The sequence below is a fragment of the Patiria miniata genome, unplaced genomic scaffold (assembly GCF_015706575.1).
Source record: "Patiria miniata isolate m_02_andy unplaced genomic scaffold, ASM1570657v1 HiC_scaffold_20, whole genome shotgun sequence".
NCBI classification, from domain to species: Eukaryota; Metazoa; Echinodermata; class Asteroidea; order Valvatida; family Asterinidae; genus Patiria; species Patiria miniata.
The window spans coordinates 5,484,222-5,506,076 of NW_024037059.1; the positions used below are offsets into that span (position 1 = coordinate 5,484,222).

Below are 21,855 nucleotides of genomic sequence, written 5' to 3' on the forward strand. Positions count from 1 at the left end.
GTCGTAATTTTGTGGACCAACTTTTTGGGGGACCAACATTTTGTTTGCCCCCCCCCCCCCCCTAAAAAATATGTTCTGGATCCGCCCTTGGAGCTGGATTGCAACCTCCGCCCTCCTGACCCTAATATCTTTGTTCTAAATATGATGATTTAATGAGCACATTATCTTAATATCGTGATGATAAAGTTCTAAATAATTATGAGAATGCTGATCAATTCTAAATGCAAAAACCTATAAAAAATAAAATATAAAAAAGTAACAATTGTAATTTTCATTACAAAAACTTTGAAATCGTAGAGGGCGCTCTGACTTTTATAACATTTATTCGAGGGGATATGCCTCTGAAAGATGGCTTTAAATCGCTGGATATGGATTCCTTGCAGGGGGAAAACCTGTGCAAACAATGCGCCTCAAAGTTTTTGAACAAATGTTTCCAGTTACTTAGCGTACAAAGTTGTAGGGGGTGTTTGCAACTTTTATAGGGAAAGGAAACAAATCGAAGACGAGTCCTCCAGGATTGCCACACGCAGATATTTTGAATTTAAATGGGGGGGGGGGGGAAATAAAAACAATTTTGCTTTTTGTCTTTCTATATTTCCAGTGGCGAACCCCCCCCCCCCCCTGCGACCCACGCCCACCTCATTTGTAAAACTCAACCGATTGAGGGCGCCATTGTGCGGGCTGCGCGCGCATGTACAAAATTGTGACAAAAATGGTGGATAATTTTTTGTGCACACTTTCAGCTCGCAATGTTGAATTTGAGATGGAAATGAAGCTTTAGTATCTGTGAATTTTCGGAACCTAACCTGGAACTTCAAAAGAATGAAAGAAGTGAGAACTTTGGGTAAGGTTTATGGCTGTAATATAGTCTTGAAGAGGTATTTTTGTTGTTACATTTTTGTTTTTGGCAGACGGGCAGACGAAATGAGGTCTGAATTAGACTGGAGACCTAGACTGGCAATGCACATCAGTCATTGACATGCTTGTCACACATGCACACTTGTTTACAAAATTGATTGTTGTCATGAAGTACAAGCACCACTTTTTACATGGAAGCAGCAAACTTCTAACACTGTCTATACATTTGTGATAATATTTTTTTGCAATAGGCCTATCATGCCTATGTAGTAATGTTGTCAATAAAGGCGAATGTCAGTTCAATTGTCTTCTCTTATTTGTTTCCAAAAATTCCAACCAACCATGCCAGCAAAACTTGTCATGCTTATCGCTACATGTTTTGTTGCGTAGCGTTAGAAAGGGTTTCAAAATTGCCTGCTTGCCATTTTTTTTTTTTGAAAAGAAGTGTTGCAACCTGACGCCACTTCAGCGGTTGTGTATAAAAGTCTATGGAGAGTCAAGAAAATTGTCCTAAGCCTAAGGCCCAAAAAAAATCCTTCTGCTTCCGGTAACCCGACTGACCCTATTTTTAGGCTGCGACCCTAAAAATGTTATCGGCAATTCCAAAAAAAAAGATTGAATAAATAAAAATAAAAAACTGTTGTCTTTTCTGTCTTCACAAAATACCTCTCAACAACCCTTTTGCGTAAAAAAAATGCTTGTATTTATTTGTTTTGTACTTACATTAGCTTTTTTTTTTCAAAAGAAACCTCCGTTACACATGTTTGCGATACAACTACTTCGCAATTCGATGTCACGGTGACTATAATCACGTGCGTAAACCTAGCTCAACGCGGCGACGACTGGTTCCCGCCGTGCCGCGCAGGGGCCAATTTAGAAGACATGATGAAAATGCGGTAACCAGTCTGTCATGGCTATGCGATTGATAGCGCTAGCTTGGCTATGCATTGCAGGCACGTGCACTGTCAACTGGTCGGATTCGACATCGTAAACATGCCAAGGAAACACCGATGGAGAAAGAACATTATTGCAAGTTAATTCACAGAATTGATCTAGCTTGTCTGTGTATGTATTTTCCGTGTCCAAGAGTTCATTTTGAGATCGCACTACTGGTATTTGATGTGATACAATGCAGCATTTTTCCCGAAATTTTCAACCGTAAAACAAGGTTTTTGCACAGTGCATCACACACTTTGGAGTTTTGGCCAGCTTCCTGTCTTAACTAGCGTTGTACATATGATGCGAACGACCTGAATTTTCCATTATTTTTTAGGAATTATCGAACGTAATATATTGACAATAATTAAGGTTGGTTTTATTCACTTTGTGTGGCCATTTTGTGTATAGCTTTCGTAGTGCAATGGAAATAGTTCAGGCTAAAACTTCGCAATTGAATACCCCATTCAATCTGCACAAAAAAAAATGGCAAAGTTTTTTTTTTCGACCCACCGACCCTATTTTTGAAAGGCATGTAATCGGAAGCAGAAGTTTTTTTTTCGGCCTAACAAAATTGGAAATGTTTCTCAGTCCCAGATTCATGTCTTATCATTTTTGCAATGACTGACCTTCATCGAGATAATATATGAAGGAAAAAAGTGGTGTTACTGTTAGGTAGCAAAATTTTTTCCTTTCTTTGTGTCGGGAGAAATTAGAGATGTCATGACCCGGTTATCCGATTTCACTGTATGAATATATTCACATTAACGCAAAAAAAAAGTGACAACTGAGATACCACATGAGCTCCAAAGCTGTAATTGTGATAAAAAATGGATGGGATTTCTGTGATCAGTCAAATTTGCAGGCTGTCCAGAACCAAACATTTGTGGTCACAATCAGAGACCGTGGAGCAAATCAGAGACCGTGGAGCAAATTGGGGGATGTTCCAGCTGTTTTCTTTAGCTTGTGGCACAAATAATAAATGGAACTCATTGGAAGGCTTAACTTTTTTACCGAGTTCCACTAGTCCACGTGTATTTTTAGATTTTCAAAAGTGAGAGGTCAATTTTGCCACCTATTTCTTTTTTCACGACAGGTGATTTTTTACCCAAAATTAAGACTTCGTAACAATTTTACAAAGGCCTTTATTCGAGGGTGATTTTCTTAAGAAATCACTGTACCAAAAATAACTGCAAATTTTCGATTTTTTGGACATTAATTTTCCTATTAAAGGGTTCCAGAAGTGGGGGTGAACTTTCAGGCTCTATAGAATAATTCTCATTCCTGGATAACTTGGGTCAGTATTAGAAAAAAAAAAAACTTTTAGGTTGTGATGGTTTGGTCCTAACCAACGCGAGGAAATGACAGTTATTAAAATTTTCTTCAAAATGACAGCATACTGGACGAACTTATTTGAGTTGATACTTGATCCCATTATTTACTTACAATCAAGTAGAACATTCATTGTATATTTTGGTTTCAAATTTGGAATGTTTGCAAATTGTGCTAATTACCTATTTGTACTATTACCTGTTTGTCTTTTTGTTTTTCTCTCTAGGTCAGCGGTAGAGCTACTGGCCGGAAGCTTGAGGCATCATTTTAGCAGCAGACCCAGGTCACTTCCCCAGCCTGTACATGCTGGGTCTGTGTGGTCTGGGAGCTCTGGTGGTCAGAGGACTGAGAAGACTGAGAGGAGCTGGCTGCACCATCAATGATATGTGGGACAGGGACTTCAACTCATAGCAGTACGGTAAGTTCCAACATTGACAAGAAGTCATGTACTTCATTATGTTCGGTGGAATAGAATAGCTGGGTACTAACATCTTTACAGCTTCATGTTAGCAACTTCTCATGAGGTAAAAGACTCCATGCAGGAGCAGTAGGTAGTGCTGTGTCACTTAAGAGCTACATGTAGTAGATAGGATGGGGGGGGGGGGGGGTACGGCGACAAATCCCATTATTCCCCTCCCAAAATAGATCCCCCTCTCCCTCTCCCAAAATAGATCCCCCTCTCCCCCAATTACCCCCCTCTCCCCCAATAGATCCCCCTTCCCCAAAAATATATTTCCCCCTCTCCCCAAATATATATCCCTCTCTCCAAATATATATATCTCTCTCTCTCAGTCTCGGAATCAGACCAAAACCGGGGCCCAATATCTCTCGTATTGAAGATCTCTCTCTGTCCTGTGTCCAGGAACCAGATCAAAACCCTTGCTCTCCCCCACTTATAAACAGCGCCCTCTAAAAACTGTTCCTTTTGTGAATATTAACCAGCAACCATGGATAAACGTTCAGTCATAGAGATGGATAGCTAGACTGGCTCCCGCGGGGAGCCACTTGATTGTTTTATCCTAACGTCAATGCTTTGTGTAAGGTTGACTGATAAACGTTCAGTCATAGAGACGGATAGCTAGACTAGCTCCCGCGGGGAGTCACTTGATTGTTTTATCCTAACGTCAATGCTTTGTGTAAGGTTGACTGATAAACGTTCAGTCATAGAGATGGATAGCTAGACTGGCTCCCGCGGGGAGCCACTTGATTGTTTTATCCTAACGTCAATGCTTTGTGTAAGGTTGACTGATGTATTTGATGAAGCCACCAGACTGGATAAACGTTCAGTCATAGAGACAGATAGCTAGACTGGCTCCCGCGGGGAGCCACTTGATTGTTTTATCCTAACGTCAATGCTTTGTGTAAGGTTGACTGATAAACGTTCAGTCATAGAGATGGATAGCTAGACTGGCTCCCGCGGGGAGCCACTTGATTGTTTTATCCTAACGTCAATGCTTTGTGTAAGGTTGACTGATGTATTTGACAATGGCTGGTGGCCAGACTCATTTTTGTTGACATGGTTCCGTGAGAAAGTCAGATGCCTTTGTTCATCAGGTACAGATCAATGAAGCATAATAAATTGAAATTTTACGCTCTTTTGTTACACTCGTGGGAATTTTTAGATGCATATTGTCTGCTGGAATCAGTCAATACGAACTGTATAGTCTCTTTACACTTGTGCATAAAGAGGTAAATTGATTTAAAACTTTATTTAAAAAATAAATCATTTATAATAAATGAATCTTTTTCAGAGTGAACACCCTGAGCTATCTGATAAAACAGATCAATGCGATTACCATATAATCATCGAGAATGGATTCTTAATTCGTGAAACGTGCGGTGAAATAGTCTCACGTTACTTTGATTTTTCGGCAGAAAATGCTCAAGAAGATCGTATCAATTGGTCCATTTACATAGCCGCGTGTTTTCATCATGTAGTTCGATTAGACAAAGAACGAGTTAGAGATTTATTTAAAGTGACTCAAAATCAATTTAATAAAGCACTAAAAAGATACAATGACCACTACAATAAAGGCGGGGCCGAGGGTGACGCCCTAAGAGGTGATATAGAAGTGTACTCGGTGGATCGCTTTCATAATGTTTATTTACCGAGAATTTGAACTTGTAAGTTTTTCGATAAGAGATTTTTTTTCTTTTGCCAGCCGTTAGTCTACCCGTTTTTTAACATCTTTTTCAAAGTCTGAATCGTTTTTAATTTTTAGAAGCTTTGTGCTGGTCTTTGTTCTAATTTTTTGCTTAAGCTCGTTAAATTTTGCGAGCTCTCTCGTAATCAATTTCGCTCTTCGTGCGATACATGTATATCTCCGTCGTTGATGGCTTGAGACATGTATTCCTCAATCGTGTTAAGTTTGGAGTCCGGTCGTGCTTTTTCAGCTTGGCGGATAATCGCTTAGACGCGATTCTAAGCAGAATATCTACACCAAAAGCGCCTATAAATGTTCCTTCTAGCACCAATCCAACGGGGGCTGATACAACACCCAAGAGAGCGGGAATACTGAGTGACAGCCCCCGCTATAGCCCCCAATCCTTCTAATCCTAGCTCTGCGTAAATAATAGTGTCGATCATTCTCTTAATTTTTTTATAAGTACGCTCTCGGTGGTCTCTCTCTTTCAAGATTAAAGATCGAATCTCTTCAATCTTTTTAAGTCTGTACACTTTTGTTTCTTCGTTACTATTTAATCGGAGTACATCTCCAGAAATATCGGGGTATAATACCTTATTATCTATACTCATGTTTTTAATATAAAAAGATTTTAAAATTAAAACGTCTCCAACTCTATCATTATACTCACACCCTTGTTTTACAATGTATGATCTGTCCTTTTTCACCTATGATTGAAAATGTCAGTTTGTCGATTATACCGTTTTTAAGTTTTTTGAAATCCTCAACTCTATCAGGCTCGGGTTCGCGCGTACCCACGGGTACGATTTTTAAGATATCAGACGGTCGACCATTGAGGAAATTTTCACTCGTACTTAATTGCGGGCAGCGAATAAACAAAAACTTAAACAGATTAACGTTGTATTAAGACCCTGTATACACCACTTTGGGTATCAGTCTTCCTTTGGGCAAATTAAGTAATCGAGAGACTTCTCTGTTTAAGGGCAATTTGAGATTTACGTCGGTTACCACCAACGTCACCTTTTTAGATTCTCTTAATATTCGAAAACTTACCCCAGGTATATAATAAGTTTAAAATGAAATTGAACCAATCGACGTCGTACCACCCCGGTGGTATGGTGACCGAACCGGTGACTCCAGCTGGTACAGCGCTAAAAAACTCGGAGAAATATAATCTAAATTATCACCAGACACGATAAGACTCCCCCGTATTGTTACCCAGGCTTCTCTAATCATTCTAACCCTAGGTTTGCTTAAATACCTTCGATATATTCTAGCGCTTTCTTTTTACCTTCATTGATGAAGCCTTTTCTTTCAAATAAAGTTGTTATTAAAAATATAATTGTATTGCGTTGTACGTTGGGTAGTGTTCTTTCTTGAATTTTATTGTGTAAAGTTCTTTGTCTTTCAATTATTTGACCTATTTCTTCTTCGAGCGATTCTAAAGCAGAGTCTAGTCTATCTTCTTCGTACGCTTCTTACTCTTCTTCGTACGCTTCTTACTCTTCTTCGTAACTCTATTGAAAGTATTTTCGTCGTTAATTAAAAAGTTGTAGGGTATCTCAGGTATAAACGATTCAATAAAATCTCTATCTGTTCTTACTTCTGTATCTGAGTTAACCCGTTCGTATCTTCTATCATCATCAGGTCTTTCAGCGGGTCTCCCGTCTATATTCGTATACCAATCAATCTCCGTGGAGCTGGAAATATTGAAATATCCAGGGTTAAACATCACCCTTTTTACGTGTACAGATTTTTGACCGTTTAAATTATCTACGATGTCTTCTAATTTAAACGTCTGCTCATTTTGAAACAAGTGAAACAAATGCATTTATTTAAAAGTCTTTTTATATTAAAACTGAAACTAGAATAATGAGTGGTTTTGAGTTGTTAAAAAAGCAGATATACAAGGTATAGCTTAACAGATAACGAATCAAGTAAATCAAAATGTAGCCAAAGCACCCAAGCTAACGCATCAAGCTGCATCCCAAGCAAAGTTTTTAGACAGCACTAAACCCAGTGAACTGGAGGTCATAGTTAATAATACCAACGGGTTTTTAACCTTGTTTCCCGACTTAACCTCGTACTATAAATTGCCTCACGTTGAGACGGATGAGAATGTAGATCGTTGGAAATCACACCCCATGCCGTTTTATCAAAATCAGTTAAATTTTGCGATCTACTGCGCTACTACGGGCTGCGGTGTTGGATTCGATCTTTTAAACGCGGGCAACAAGTACGTTTGGGCCATCTTTAACTTTCATTTATATTTTACGGTTAGAAAGATCCTGTACGACTTTGCCGCTCCTTTACCGGGGGATGACGCATTTAACGCTTTAGACAACAGTTATAATCAAAGAGCATTTACCGATACCTGTTTGTTGTTTGGCATAGATCAAACAAGTCTTTTAAACAGACGAGAGACACAAAATCTAGCGGTTTAGGTACCTCGTACATGTACATGTACATCTTTAATAAGGGCAAGTTTGTGGCGGTTGGCAAATACGATAAAGCATTACCCGACAACCCCAACGTTATTTACGGCGGCTACCACGGTCTAGATAGTCCTAAAAAGAGTGGAAGCAGTTATGTTCCTTGGACGGTTATTTACATCGAACAAAATGAATCGGTACAAAAGGCTTGGTTAGATTTTATACCCGACACGAGTTCGTTTACCCCCGCGGGAATCATAAAGATCAACGAATCGATTAGATCTTAGTGTACGCTTTACTCGGTGCGCAAGCTCAAACAAAAACGAGCGTATTATCACCAGGCACCAGATTAGACGCTCAGAGACAATTTAACGTCATCGTAGAAAACATCATCAATGGAGTAGACGACATGGAAACGAGTATCAATCAATTTCAAGACTCTTTGCAGTATGCCAGAACGCCTTAATTTTTGTCGTGAAACCGGGGTTGTATTTAATTCCATCCGATATGAACTTGAGGGTTGGAACGCACGACGGCTATAACAACAATCTTCGAATCGCTACCCAGATTATGAAAACTGGTTTGGTGCCAGATTTAAACTCACAACCTCAACCGGACGACTCTTTTGATGACACCGATGACGTCGCGCCACCAACACCCCCAGAGCCTATGACGAACGATATTGTAACACCAACACCAACACCAGCACCTACACCCTCACCAACACCTACACCCTCACCTACAGTTTTAACCAGGAGCCCACGAAACTACAAACTCACCAAGACAAAAAATTATCGTTGACGGTAGGAATGTTAGCTATCGTTGGTATGGGTATTTTGGCTTACGAGGCAACGCAATAAGTCACACTCTAATCTCACACAAAAAAAACAAAAAAAGCCTTACCAACTTTGTGCTGGTAAGGCTTTTTTTTTTTTTGTTTAAACTTTAATTACAACTATTACTACCATCGTTTTTGCAGGTACGCAAACACCAAGGCTCCCACACCCAAAAATAAAGCCCACACGTGTTTGGCCAACCACGATACGGACTAACTCAGCGCGTTAAATATCCAACTTAGTACGCTGCCTATGATACCCGGCAGAGCACCCAACGTGCTCACTCCGAGATTTTTAAGAGCAGATGCAAAATTAGCGAGTTGTTTTGAAATCCACTCTTTGATACCACCTTTTGGTGGTGTTGGTGTTGGTGTTGGAGTCGGTGTAGGTGTTGGTGTAGGTGTTGGTGTTGGAGATGGTGCGGGTGGGGCACCCGCACCTCCCACGCTAGCGACGATGCTACTCACTATCGTGCTGATGGCTAAACTCAAAGCGGCTAAAATACTCACTATGGTCACACCTTGTTCTCTAAACAGAGTTCTAATCTTTTCCGCCGGAGTCGTGTCGCCGTCCAATATTATATTAATCGTTTCTTTGATTCTAGCGATCTGACTTTTGAGCCCTCGTCCGTTGGCTTTTGCGGCTTCTAATCTGGCAGATCTTTCAACGTTCAAGTCGCTCAATTTATCGTTTAACTCTCGTCGACCCTCCCCGCTGTTAGATTCGTCGAGTTCTTGTTTCGTGGCTGCAATCTCTCGATTGAGTTCAGTGAGACGCGATAAATTAAGTTCTAGGTTACCTCTTAACGTCTGAAGACTTTTGTCTAAACCCTGGAGTTCTCTGTAATTTAATCCTTCCGTTTGTGCTCCGGTGTTGCGTTGAAAATCGTCTATAATCTCGGTTACCTCATCGGTGACGCTGGGTAGTTCTGTCATGGGATACTCTCAGTTTGTACTTGTTCGAGCGGGTTACGTTTATAATCTTTAAACCCCAATTCTTTTCAAATAAAATCTCTACCTTTAAACCCTAATGCTTTTGCAATTTTTCTATACTGAGTAGACCCAACATTTTTTTGGGGTTTCTTCTATCTGTCAACCTTACTGGACCTATCTCCGTCTGGTAAGATAGACCTTCTTCATTGCTGACGAAATTTTTGTATTGCGGAAGTAATGGTCCGTCATCTCTGTTAAAATTTTTGTAAAAATCATCAACCCGATCACTTGTGATCGCGTTTCTTTCTCGATATAAAACCGCATCTATGTCGGTAGTGAGGATGGGTGGTGCAGGAGTATCAAAGGTGTCATCTACATTGGTCTCTGCTACATCATCATCATCGTTATCATCATTTCTTTCATAATCAAAGGGATCCATGTCAATTCCTCCCTCAGCCATTTATTTAATCCGATGTTACGTCCATTTTTGCTAGTTTTAATTTCATCTGTCTATTGTGCTCGGCTAAAGCTTTACCCTCCTGTATTCGTTTAGAATTTTTAGTCTTGGTCACTCTCATTACCGTCAGTTATGGCGTTGTTTTTATCAATTGGGGCGTCTCTGTCTCTGCTGGTTGAGCCACAGGCATTGCTGTCGCTGCTTTCTGATCTTCCATTTATTATAGTAGGTTTGTTAAATTTCAAATGTTTTGTTGTGATAATCGTAGCTACGAAGGGTGATATAAAAGTTCCGTACTTGTAACAAACGTCGCTCAACATACCAGCCATACTCGCGCTTATAATAGGATTGGAACTCAGTCGTTGGTGAGTTCTTCTTCAGAATCTATAGTGACGTTATATCCTAAAACTTGTACGGGTGTAACAACAGCTAACACTCTCAAAAATAGACTTAAAGTGTATTTACCAACAGTTTGAACGATTTCATTTCCAAATTTAGTTTCGTACAGATGGTATAATTTGTCGAGTTCTTTACTGTCAAGAGCTTCGATATGTTTAACGGTGTATTCTTTCCCCAAGTACTTTCTAGAGTTTCCGGCTGCTATGACACCGCACAAATGATCTTTATGTTCTGTGTTTTGATCTTGTTCGTTCGTTAAAGCAAGTTTTAGGTCCTCCATCTAATTAGAAAGGAGTTTAATTTTAATGTCGCTGAAGCAACAACGTTGCAGATGCGGAGATACTCGTAGGTGTAAAACGATAGATTAAGAGAGATAATTATAATAGCCAGAAATTGTAAATACTCGAATATTGCTATCATTTAATATAAAGCTAGTTTAAAAGGTAGTTGTAAACACCTCAGTAGTTAGTTGTAAACACCTCAGTAGTTAGTTGTAAACACCTCAGTAGTTAGTTGTAAACACCTCAGTAGTTAGTTGAAAACACCTCAGTAGTTAGTTATAATCACCTGAGTAGCTCGTAACTAACTGGAGGTTTGGTGTATACGACCAATTTACTATATTTCACATCTCTCAAACGTCGTTTTATATAATCTCGTTCTTCAATGGGTACGACGTCGTTTTCGTCTAACGCTTGATCAAAAGATGTTTTATCTTTGCAGTAAAATAATGCCAACCAAGCCGTATTTTCTCTATAATCTTATAAAACACTATTGTACTCAATAACCAACAGCTGTGATTTACGTGTCTTCCGCTAAACGCCATCTTGCGTAGCGCGCACGTCTTTTTAGGATATTTAATTTCTTGATCTGAAGAGCAATCGTCCACGATAAACAATGTAGCAACACCTTCGAATGCTTTCCTGTAAAAATCGATCACTTCGTTGAGCGTCATCTTGTACAATTCCGGATCGCAGAGATATACCTCGGGATCTGCTTGAATCCACTTTCTTTCAATGTACGTTTTGTTTTTAAATATGGTAGGGCAATTGATGACTATAACTTCAAATGTATTTTTATAGTCTGACTCTAACAGATCCAACATCCATTTGGTTTTACCTGAATTTGTTTTGCCGACGATTAAAGCGCAATGCGGCTGTGTCATTTTAACTTAACAGAGATTTAAATTCCTGTCTTCCAAGTTCAATTGAGCATCCATAAAAATACGTACATCGTGAGGTTACCTTGGCTTTCGGCTTCTCTGTTAAATTGAATGTTGATGCCTCCTCCGTCTCCAAGTTTCCTACCGGATCCGTGAGTGGAATTGTCGTCGTTACTTCTAAAATCGAGCCACAGACCGTACTTGTTTTTTATATAATCTCCAAGGTCACAACCCGTCAAATTTAAGTCTTTGGATACTCCACGTCCGCTTTCGGTATCGCTGTCTCCAAAGAAATTGATAATTTCGTTCCAGTGTTGATACTGAAACATGCCTTGACTGTAGAGTTGATTGGGTTTACCTTCTACAGTCACCGATGTTTTGGTTAGTTTTGGATTATAAAATCGCTGCGGATTTTTGTCCGTGGGATCTTTAAACAAAAACAAAATAACCTTGAGACTCCTGATGGGTTGATTGACGCTGACGTTCCAAAGCGTGTTTGATTTGTTGACGGATCTAACTTCTAGAAAGTGGATTTTATCAAACAGATATTGCATTAAACCCTTGTGTTTATTTCTGATGGTGATAGCTAGGTCTCTGTTGGTCACCACTTCGTATTCGAGAGTCAAGTCTGAGATAGAATACATCGCTGCCGTATCTGAACTGTTGACTACTTTTTCGTGATCGTTAAACTTTATCTTGTATGTCAGAGTTTGTTTTAAACCGCTGGGGTAAAAAGGGTGATGCGAAGTCAGTATGTCAATGTCTAGGGGAATACAATATCTGTTACCAAAGGTATCCGCGATAGCTTGATCTTTACCGTTGTTGGCGCCCGCGTTAGCATCTCCAGCCCCCGTTCTTATTTTAGACACGTTTTCTTTTTCTATGCCCGAGTACGCCATGTTTCGAGTCGTCGAGCTGTTGATCCAATTGTCTTTAAAGTTGTGATACACGTCGGTGTGACGATAACTCACGATTTCGTGACCTTGAAGTCTGACGCTGATTTTGCTGACTAAATTTCTAGCCAAATTGCCAAAAATGGTTCTATTGTTGTCACTTCTACCGTCTAGTTCTAAATTGAAAGCTAGTTTACAAGTGCCGGGTACGATCACGTTGTCTACACCCAATTGAGGAAACTTGACCCTCAGCATTTGCCCCGCCGATATACTACTAGGATTGTGGGTAATGATCACCTCTTTTCTCTCACCCTTGATAGATCTGGGTACTTTTAATAGCCCGCTGCCTGGGATTGAGCTTTTTTCCATACGCATTCATTTTATTTATACGAGTTTTAAATTTAAAGATATCTGTAAGCCAAGAAGCCCACCAATAGCGTTCCCCCGCGATAAACGCGAGTTCTCTTATTATATGTTGGTCGCTAGGCTCGTAAAAATCTTCGAGTTTTGGTTTGCGTTGCAGTCCTACGGGTAGTTCGGTAGATTGTCCACTCACCTCGTTGTAGTAACGCAACGCTCGGTCTACTTCGGAAAATGTCTCTTTAGCGGCGTTTTGTTTTCTGATACGTTTGTTGAGAAAATCTAGATATTTCGTTCGTTCTCGTTGCCACTTACATGTATCTCTGGCGGCCGAGAGTTGTTCTATTGCTAAATCGTGTCTCTTACGCTCCTCGTCCCTCAAAGTTTGAACCAGTAAAAGCTAAGGCGTTGACGATCGCGCCTCCTATCATCATAGCAACGCTAGCCATATTATTATAAACGTCTTTTATATTAAATAATATGGAAACATTATCTAAACTGTATTATAGCCCAAGCGGTTATTGGAGAGGTGAAAGCACCGTCGACCATTTACAAGAAAAAACCAAAATCAATAAAAAGGTAATCAGAGATTGGCTTAAAAACAAGCAATCTGGCAAATTTATCTACCGGGTCCTGTGTATGTACCCAGGCCTACGAGTACTTCGCGAGAGTTTGAAACACCAAACGACTTTCACCAAATGGATGTGCTATACCCACCCTGGGATAAAGTAAAACGCAAGACTTATAAATACGCTTTGACAGTTGTCGACGTTGCGAGTCGATACCACGAAGCAGAACCTTTGGTTTCTAAAACGGCTGATTCCACCCGAGATGCTATCGTCAAGATTTACACGAGATCTCCTTTGAGTTGCCCCAAAACGTTGAGAGTAGACGCCGATACCGAATTTAAAGGCGCATTTAAAAAATGGATGACATAAAAAAACGTCGAGATTATCGTCGGCGAACCCGGAAACCACCGATCGCAGGGTATCGTAGAAAGATTTAATCGAACGCTAGCCGAGAGACTGTTTGGTCATCAGTACGCTCAAGAAATGTTAAATCCCGAGAGTAGAAACACGCAATGGGTCGAGCGATTACCCGGCGTGATCAAGGCAATAAATGATTGAACGACAAGATTATTAGCTAAAGCGCCGTCACAGGCGGTTAAACTAGAACAGGTCCGACAATCGCCGGCTAACCCTGTTAAAACAAAAGAGCAGAATTTACCGCAAGACGCTATGGTTAGATATTTATATTACCCGGGCGAGCAAGAGGGTGGAACCTCAAGAAGAGCCACGGATCCCATTTGGAGCGTAAAGATTTATAACGTTGAAAAAAGAACGAGTCAATTTAAAATGTTTAACAGAAAAAAAGTGACGACGGGCCCTACGCTGTATTACCTGCAAGACGGCCCAAAAAGGAGTTTTGTTAGACAAGAGCTTCAAGTCGTACCCGAGGACACGCTATTACCGCCGTAGTGACTAAAAGCCAGCGTGTTTATACCATCCGGTAAAATGTACCTCTTTGTGTTCAACGGACTCAACGATAGTTTATTTTGAGATACGATGTATAGGATATGATTTTCCGATCTAATGTGAGTCATGGTTGCGTAATGAGATTTCTTGTTTAAGATGCAGTCGTAATAGTGTCGGTGTTTTAATTTCTTAGAGGTGACCGATTTTGTGACACCCTTGGCTTTTTTCATGTTGATGTCATCGGTTAAAATGGAGTACATTTTAGGTCTTAAACAAACAACTTCTTTGACTATTTTACCTCCAAACTCGTCTTTAAATTTACCGATCACTTTCTTATTGGTTGGGTCGTACAAAGGATGATCCGTTGGATAATTCGAAAGGTCGTATTGTTGCCCATTTTGCTGCATATCTTTGTATACGTCGTCGGTGTGCACTACGAGTACCAAACTGTCTGTATCTGTGTACATCAACCTGATTTTTCTCTTTGTACTTGTCTATCAAATGGTTGTAATAAAAATCGTACATCAGCGTCTTTGAGAGATCTAAGATACTCACTCCGCAATAGATCGGTTTGTTTAACACAGTTTTAAAAAGTCTTGTACTTTTCAACAAATGACAATTTGCATTCTGAAAATGACGTCGTCGTTTTGTAGCTCGGTTTATGTATAATTTTTTCGTATTTATCTCGATCGTCATCGTTACTGTCTCTGAGTAGGTAACCGTCAATCCTGTTTCTGACGTTTTCCATCGTCTTACCAAACACGCTGTTATTCATCAGTTTAAAAAAGTCTTTCTCAAAATCAGAGGTCGCTTTTGTTCTAAGTTGCGTGTTTTTGTCTATGTAAGATGCCATCCAAGGCGCTTGTTTAAATTGCAGCACTCGATGCACCTTGCAAGTTTCAAGCCGAGTTTGAGATACAACTGTAACGTGACGTAGTGCAAAACATATTTTTGTTTAGGATTAAGGGTACACGTTAATTTTTGCACGTTGCTACTAGGTTCGGTATCCAATAACTCGTTTTGATAATCAGACATCCATTCTTTTGGTATGACGATATTTTCTGGTGCTAGGGGGTAATCGTTGTGCAGGTCTTGGAGATTGTCTGGGTAATCTAGGTCTACTTCGAAGCAGTAACCGGTGTTTGACGTTTTCCTGAGAGATAATATCTTGGACTCGGTAAACGTTTTTGTAGACGCCCATTTATCTCGTACGTAGGTATTTGTTGTTGGCTTTGTGGTATCTCATACCACCCACGCTCGAGATACCACCTCTTTTTGCCTTTTCAAAAAATAAATGTTTGTCTACGTCTTGCAATAGTTCGAGTTTAACTTCCGAGTGTTTTAACAAGGCATCCCACGACAATCCTGGTGCTGTGTAGTAATTAGCCGGATCTAATGCGTAGTTTGTAATACACGTTTGCCTAAAGTTTTCAAATACGCAAGCCAGTAATAACGTATCGGTAGCAACGTACAAATCGTGATATTCCCCCATGTTTTTAACTTTAAACTCGTTCCATGTCAGTTTAGCTCTGTCGTAGTACTCTCGCGATATATTTCGTCTTTTAGGCTGCTGTAAAATTGTTCGATGGGGGGTAGGCTGGTCTCTTGAAATCTGTCAAACGAGTCCATGTATTCATACGGATAAACTCCTTTTTGTAACAACAAGTCGATGTTTTGACGATTAAAATGTTCTCTGAGTAGTTTAAACGACTCTCTTGGACAAGCTTTAGATAATCTATCCAACGAAGACGCCATAAAATTAAACGAGTCTATAAATCGCATATTTCCGATCGAAAACGAAATATACTTTTCCTAATTTTTAGCGATAACTTGTATTTCCTTTTCGTCATCGTACTCTGAAATACTCTGCATGATCAAGTGAGCGTCGTAATTTTGCAGATTGTGAAAGACGACTGGTATGGGGTAAAACCTGGTTTAACTTGTAATTTTAGACTACAGTAGGCGTGCGCGGCACCTCTATATCTACCAGTGACGTAAAAGTGATCTATCACCTTTCTAAATTTGTTGATTTTCTTTTTGCATTCGAGACATTTAGACTCGATAAATCCATTTTTGTTTTTGTACTGATGTTATTTTATTGGTTTTTCTGTTTTTGGTTTTTTGGGTTTCTGGCACTGACAGTTGCTCGAGTAATTGGGATAAATTGGTTTCTCGCAAATCCAACACGTGTTTGTTTTATCATGATGTTCTTTAGCTTGCTCGTTAAATTTCATGGGTTGGGGTTGTTTAAATATGCAATTTGTGTCGCTTTGTATTTTTAACATTTTATTTACAAACTTTGATGCAGCATCTTTACCTCTATAAGTCTCTTGATACGCATTGGTGCTGTCGCATCTAACTACTACCAATGACCAACTACAACTGCTTGCTTTGTGAATGTTTGTCTTTTGCGTGTTGTTCTTTTTATCGTCCGAGTTTTTTTCTAATATCGATTCAAAGTCGGCGTAAACTACAAACGGTGCTTTTTGTTTAAACCTGTAGTTTTTAAGTTCTAATATTGGCACACCGTTTTCGTCGACTATCCACTCATTATTGACATATTTTCGCTTAGCGGTAGGAAATACATGTACATGTATGTGTACAATCTTTGACGGATGTGTATCTATACCGCTACAGTCAGTCATGTGTCTATCTAATTTTACTTGCATTCTATAATGACACAGGCACCTTCAACAAAAATATTTCTTACTTTTATGTTTTGTAACGTTGTAAATCAATCTCGAAAAATTATTTATCCAGCAATAGTGATGCTTGTCGCCCTCAGAAAACAAAAACAGATCGATAGGTCGTGACTCTGCTTTATAGTTTTTAGACACGTATAACGGATATATTTCCCCCTCATAACCGTATACGTTTATTTTTAAATTATTTTGTCTTTCTATCTTTGGTATCTGGTCGATCGATGTTGGAAAGTCTACGCCTTTAAATTTGAGTCCGTTGTCTTTGGTGTAAATACTAGGTCTGTCTTCGCGAGGTCTATATTTGGGATTGTTTTTTATGTTATTTTTTACTTTATCCGTATACAACCAAGAGCAGCTCTCAAACACCATCTCAAACACTCGTCGTCTTTGTTTTTAATATTTATCATCGCCTGTTTTCTTTTGATATGCGGGGGTAGGTCTATGTAAGAACTACCCCTCACGGGGTTAAACCTGTTGATGTTGATATACAACGCCATTATCTTTTTTAAAACCCAACCCGATCCTTGATTCGTATACCTTTCATCCTTTCTAAATATCTTGTCGATGTCTTCTTTTAAAACCTGTTGTATTTGATTTTGATTTAAAATGACTCTCTGATCAGTAAAATGTGTAGCTTCGATCGTTTCGATCGTACCATCCTGTTTGGTTTTTTCGTATTTTATTTTGATTGTGAGCTCTATTTTTAAACCTCTTAGCTCTCTCAATTCTGACTTGATTTTATTTACAATTTGATCTTTGTGCGTATCAAAAATCTGACTAAATCATCGTTAAAAAGTCTAGGAATCAGTTCCCAGTTTCTAAAGTTGTTTCTAAATCTCCTCGTCGCTCTTGAAAATCCTCGGGTTGACTAGAGTTTTGAATCGCTGAGAGTAAATCTTTTTTCAAAAATCGACCATTATAACCCGTCGGGTTATATTCTAGATCGTAATCGTCTACAATCTGTTTGAGCTCATGTAGCGTCTTTTTCCTCAAGTTTTTAAATTGAGCTTCGTAGTTTTTTATCCCGTTGATGTAGACTTTACGCATAAGAGCAACATTTTGATTGTACAGTATATTATATCGCTGGACGTAATCGCGCAGCGTGGCTTTATTCCATCTAGGGAATCCCTTAACGATTGGCCTGATCGTATTCATCATTTATATATATCAATATATTATTTTTTCAAATTTTTTTAAGAGGTCAGACTTTTGGATTTATAAGCAATCAGACTCACCGGCTGGTGAGAGAGAGATCTTCAATACGAGAGATATTGGGGCTGGTTTTGGCCTGATTCCGAGACTGAGATATTGGGAGAGGGAGGGGAGGGGGATCTATTTTGGGGGAAGGGGAAGGGGAGGTGGAGGGGGGGCGGGGGATCATTGGGGAGGGGTTAAGTCTGGTACCCTCCAATATCATACTACTGACCATATTTGGAGAAACAAAACCTTTAATTTGGTCTTTCAAGAAAATTTCCCCTCAGCATCCTAGAGGGTACATGTATTTGCATAATGACACATAGGCCTGTCTGTACCCTTTTTAAATGCGTCCATTATCATTACACTGCCAATTTTCATCTTTTGACATTGTTAGAGAACACTTTCATATCTTTATGTATGGTCGTACTAGCAATAGAATAAGCTGAATGAAATTGCAGTGTTTCAGCCATTCAGTTAACATTGTATCTACTGTACGTCCTTCTGAAGATTTCTTGGTTTTATTTTTGCACACAGATTTTGTGACCCAGCACCACCCTGGCAGCTGAAACCAGCATGATGTTGTCCTCAAGAAAACCATGGATGTCAGCACAGCACGCGACACGTACCCGGTGAACTCCAAGCTACAGACATGACAGAAATCTAGACTGGATCTGATGAGCTACCAATAGTTCCTGTCACAGGATATCAGAGAACCCTCAGCATTCACTGCGATTGTTTCCTGTAATTCAACCAGTCTGAGGCGAACTGGATTTCTCTCTTGCCCGGATGTTGTGGGATGCCACTCAGCGACACTGACATCACTTCTAAGATGCTCTCCTGAATATGTTGGATCTGCATTGACTGTGTGAGATTCATGAGCTACACAACCACCACTGAGAAGGACTTGCAACAGAACAAGTGGACTTCCTTCAAAACAATTACCCAGAGATCTTCACTTTCAAGCTCAGTGTGCCACAAGATGTTTTAACTTATAGCTAGTCGTCAAAAACTGCCTAGAGAGTTGTGTTTGCTCAATTTGAACAATTACGTGACTCGAAGGATAATCTGTACTTGAGCCATGCGCCTGCACGAGTCTCACCAGACATTTGGAGAACTGCAATAACACATGCACTAGACAGCATGAGGTTACCGTCGGACCCGTCTCAAGATCGTATCTCGGCCAGGAACTGACTGCTAGAGGAGTTCATGATAAGCTGGCCTCTGCCAGCCGCAAAAACACTGGATGATTCACATTGACTGTTGCTGTCTGCCAGAGAGTTATGACTGAGGAACTCTTTCGAAATGGAACTCTTTTGAAATTTACTTCTGTTGAAATGGAACCCTCTCGAAACTGAACTCTTTGAAATGGAACTTTGTTGAAACGGATCTCGTTGGAAACAGAACTCTTTTGAACCAGAACTCTTTTGAGATGGAACTCTTTTTAAATTAAACTCTTTGAAATGGAACTCTGTTGAAACGGAACTCTTTTGAAACAGATCTTGTTGGAAACAGAACTCTTTGGAACCTGAACTATTTTAAGATGGAACTCTGTTGAAACAGAACCCTTTTGAACCGGAACTCTTTTGAACCGGAACTCTTATGAACTGGAACTCTTTTGAGATGGACCTCTTTTTGTAATTGAACTCTTTGAAATGGAACCTTCTTGAAATGGAACTCTTTGAAAGGATAATGTATATTAAAGAAGTAGAGGTCTCTCTTTCCTTGTCACTAAAGGTCATCAGAGGTCACCTCTTTGACCCCATATGTGTAGAAAAGGTTGCCTTGGCCGACCACAATTTGACAGACATCTAGAATCTTGAAAGGCAGTTGCCATAATCTTCACTCACAGTGTTTGATGATGGAAAAGTGATGTAGTCATCACCTAGTGATAAAGTTTGGGACGAGAACTGCAAAGTTTTCTATATCAAGAAAATTGTCCAGAAACCTTCAAAACATGCTATCTTACTATGTTGACCCACAATTGATGGCAGTAGTAGTTGAGATCAAACCAAACCATAAATCGTGAATATGGAAGAGAGGCCTCTACACACCTCACCACAGTGACCACACGTAACCAGCTTCTCTCTGCAAACTCAAAGCATATTTCATAGAATTGATTTGTCTTTGATTTTTATTCAGTGCATCCACTAATTTTCTTGTATCAAAGTATCACAAAAAAACTTTCAACAAGCAGTGAAAATGAGGAAAGATGTAGCGCTGCATTTTATAGTTCTTATTTCCCGCTCTGCCAGTTGCAAAATAAACTGAAATTTAGCCAAATTCACTAAATATTCACTAAAGCTGAGGGCTGCGCAAGTATTGAAGAAAAAAATTCTCTCAGAAAAATCTTGATGATACAACTTCCTTTGGCATATATATAGAGAGAGCTGGTTACATCAAATTAATTGATAATTGAATCTGAAATATTTTTTTTATGGCATTGCCTGATTGGTAATAGTTGGGTGCAAGATTGGTTTTCCTAGAACAAAATTCTTTAAACTTTGTGTCGACACACAACGCTAATGCAGTTATTTGAACGTCATTGCCAATTTTAATCATTGCTTGGTTCAGTTTAAATTCAAAATAATTGGAGATGTCCAAAAATCCAAATTTCTTACTCAAGCACTCATGCAGGAAAACCCAGATATTCGTGTAAATGCGCAGTTTTGCAAACAGCTTTCATAATGAGCCATTCAACTTTTTGTTTATACTTTCAAAATTTCTTTCAACTCTTCAGAAATGGCTTTTCAAAAATTTTAGATGCACTTTCCAGTTCATCATAACTTAGCTGCGTACTATCAACAGCCATACCAATCTTGTACCCAGCTTTTGTTTTATCAAGTATAGTCAGCACTGGTCCACTGTTTAACAGACAAAATTTGTCTGTGAATGAAAAAAGTGATTGCATGTTGGTTTTAGTTCCACTTGTTCGAAAAAAAATTGCCAAACCCAAAATATTCCATTTCAAGTGAAAACACTGCTAAAAATGCCTGCAAAATTTGTTCTTATTCGACAGTTTACCAGGTGTTTTTGTGGACACACCTTTGTTTAATTACCTCCAGAAATGTAGGCTTTCTTGTCCATTGGTCAAGCGATGTTTTTCTAAAATCCCATTTGAAAAAGAAAAGTAAACAGTATTAAACTGTTGATTACTTACAAACACCAATTACCAATATTTTTTAGCGCAAAAAGGAACAAAAGAATTGATGTTCCGGTGCTGGCTGTACATGTTCATTGGAAAAAAATGATGATTAATTTGTTGAGTAACCCATATACATATACTTGACATTTAACCAACAGGCAATGTTCTGATATACCCGAGCCCAACGCATGCAAGTCCCCCCGGGGCGTGCACGTGTGGTGTTCCCCGCCCGCAGATGCCGGCTTGTCTGGTGAGTCGCCCCTATCTGCATTGACGAGTGGTCTTTTGTTCAAGGTGTGTGCTAGCTTCCTGATCTTGTGGTCTGGATAATCGTGGATGACTTGGTCGACTTCAACATGGTAAGGATCCTTTTGAACTTTGACAATTAGTTTGCCTTTCTGCAAAGGAGATGTCTTTTTGGCCGTTTATTACCGAGTGTTGCTGTGGAAATTATGTACCATCTATCAATCTGGAGATTGCAAATCTAGAGATCAATTGAGCATCTACTTTTGATGTCCTGCTTGCATTTCAATAGTTCCATGGCATCATGTTGATCCAAATGATCTGCTAACAAATAGATACTGTTGTTGGTATATCTGAT

The 21,855-nt window shown here is 39.5% G+C and overlaps 1 long non-coding RNA gene across 1 annotated transcript; it reads left to right on the top strand.

The window, feature by feature from the left end:
• The first annotated feature begins 682 nt into the window (after window positions 1–682).
• On the top strand, window positions 683–21,513 carry LOC119727178. Its single transcript, XR_005270917.1, has 3 exons — window positions 683–844; window positions 3,353–3,544; window positions 18,647–21,513. It is a non-coding gene; the product is annotated as an uncharacterized LOC119727178 (long non-coding RNA).
• Window positions 21,514–21,855: the final 342 nt, after the last annotated feature.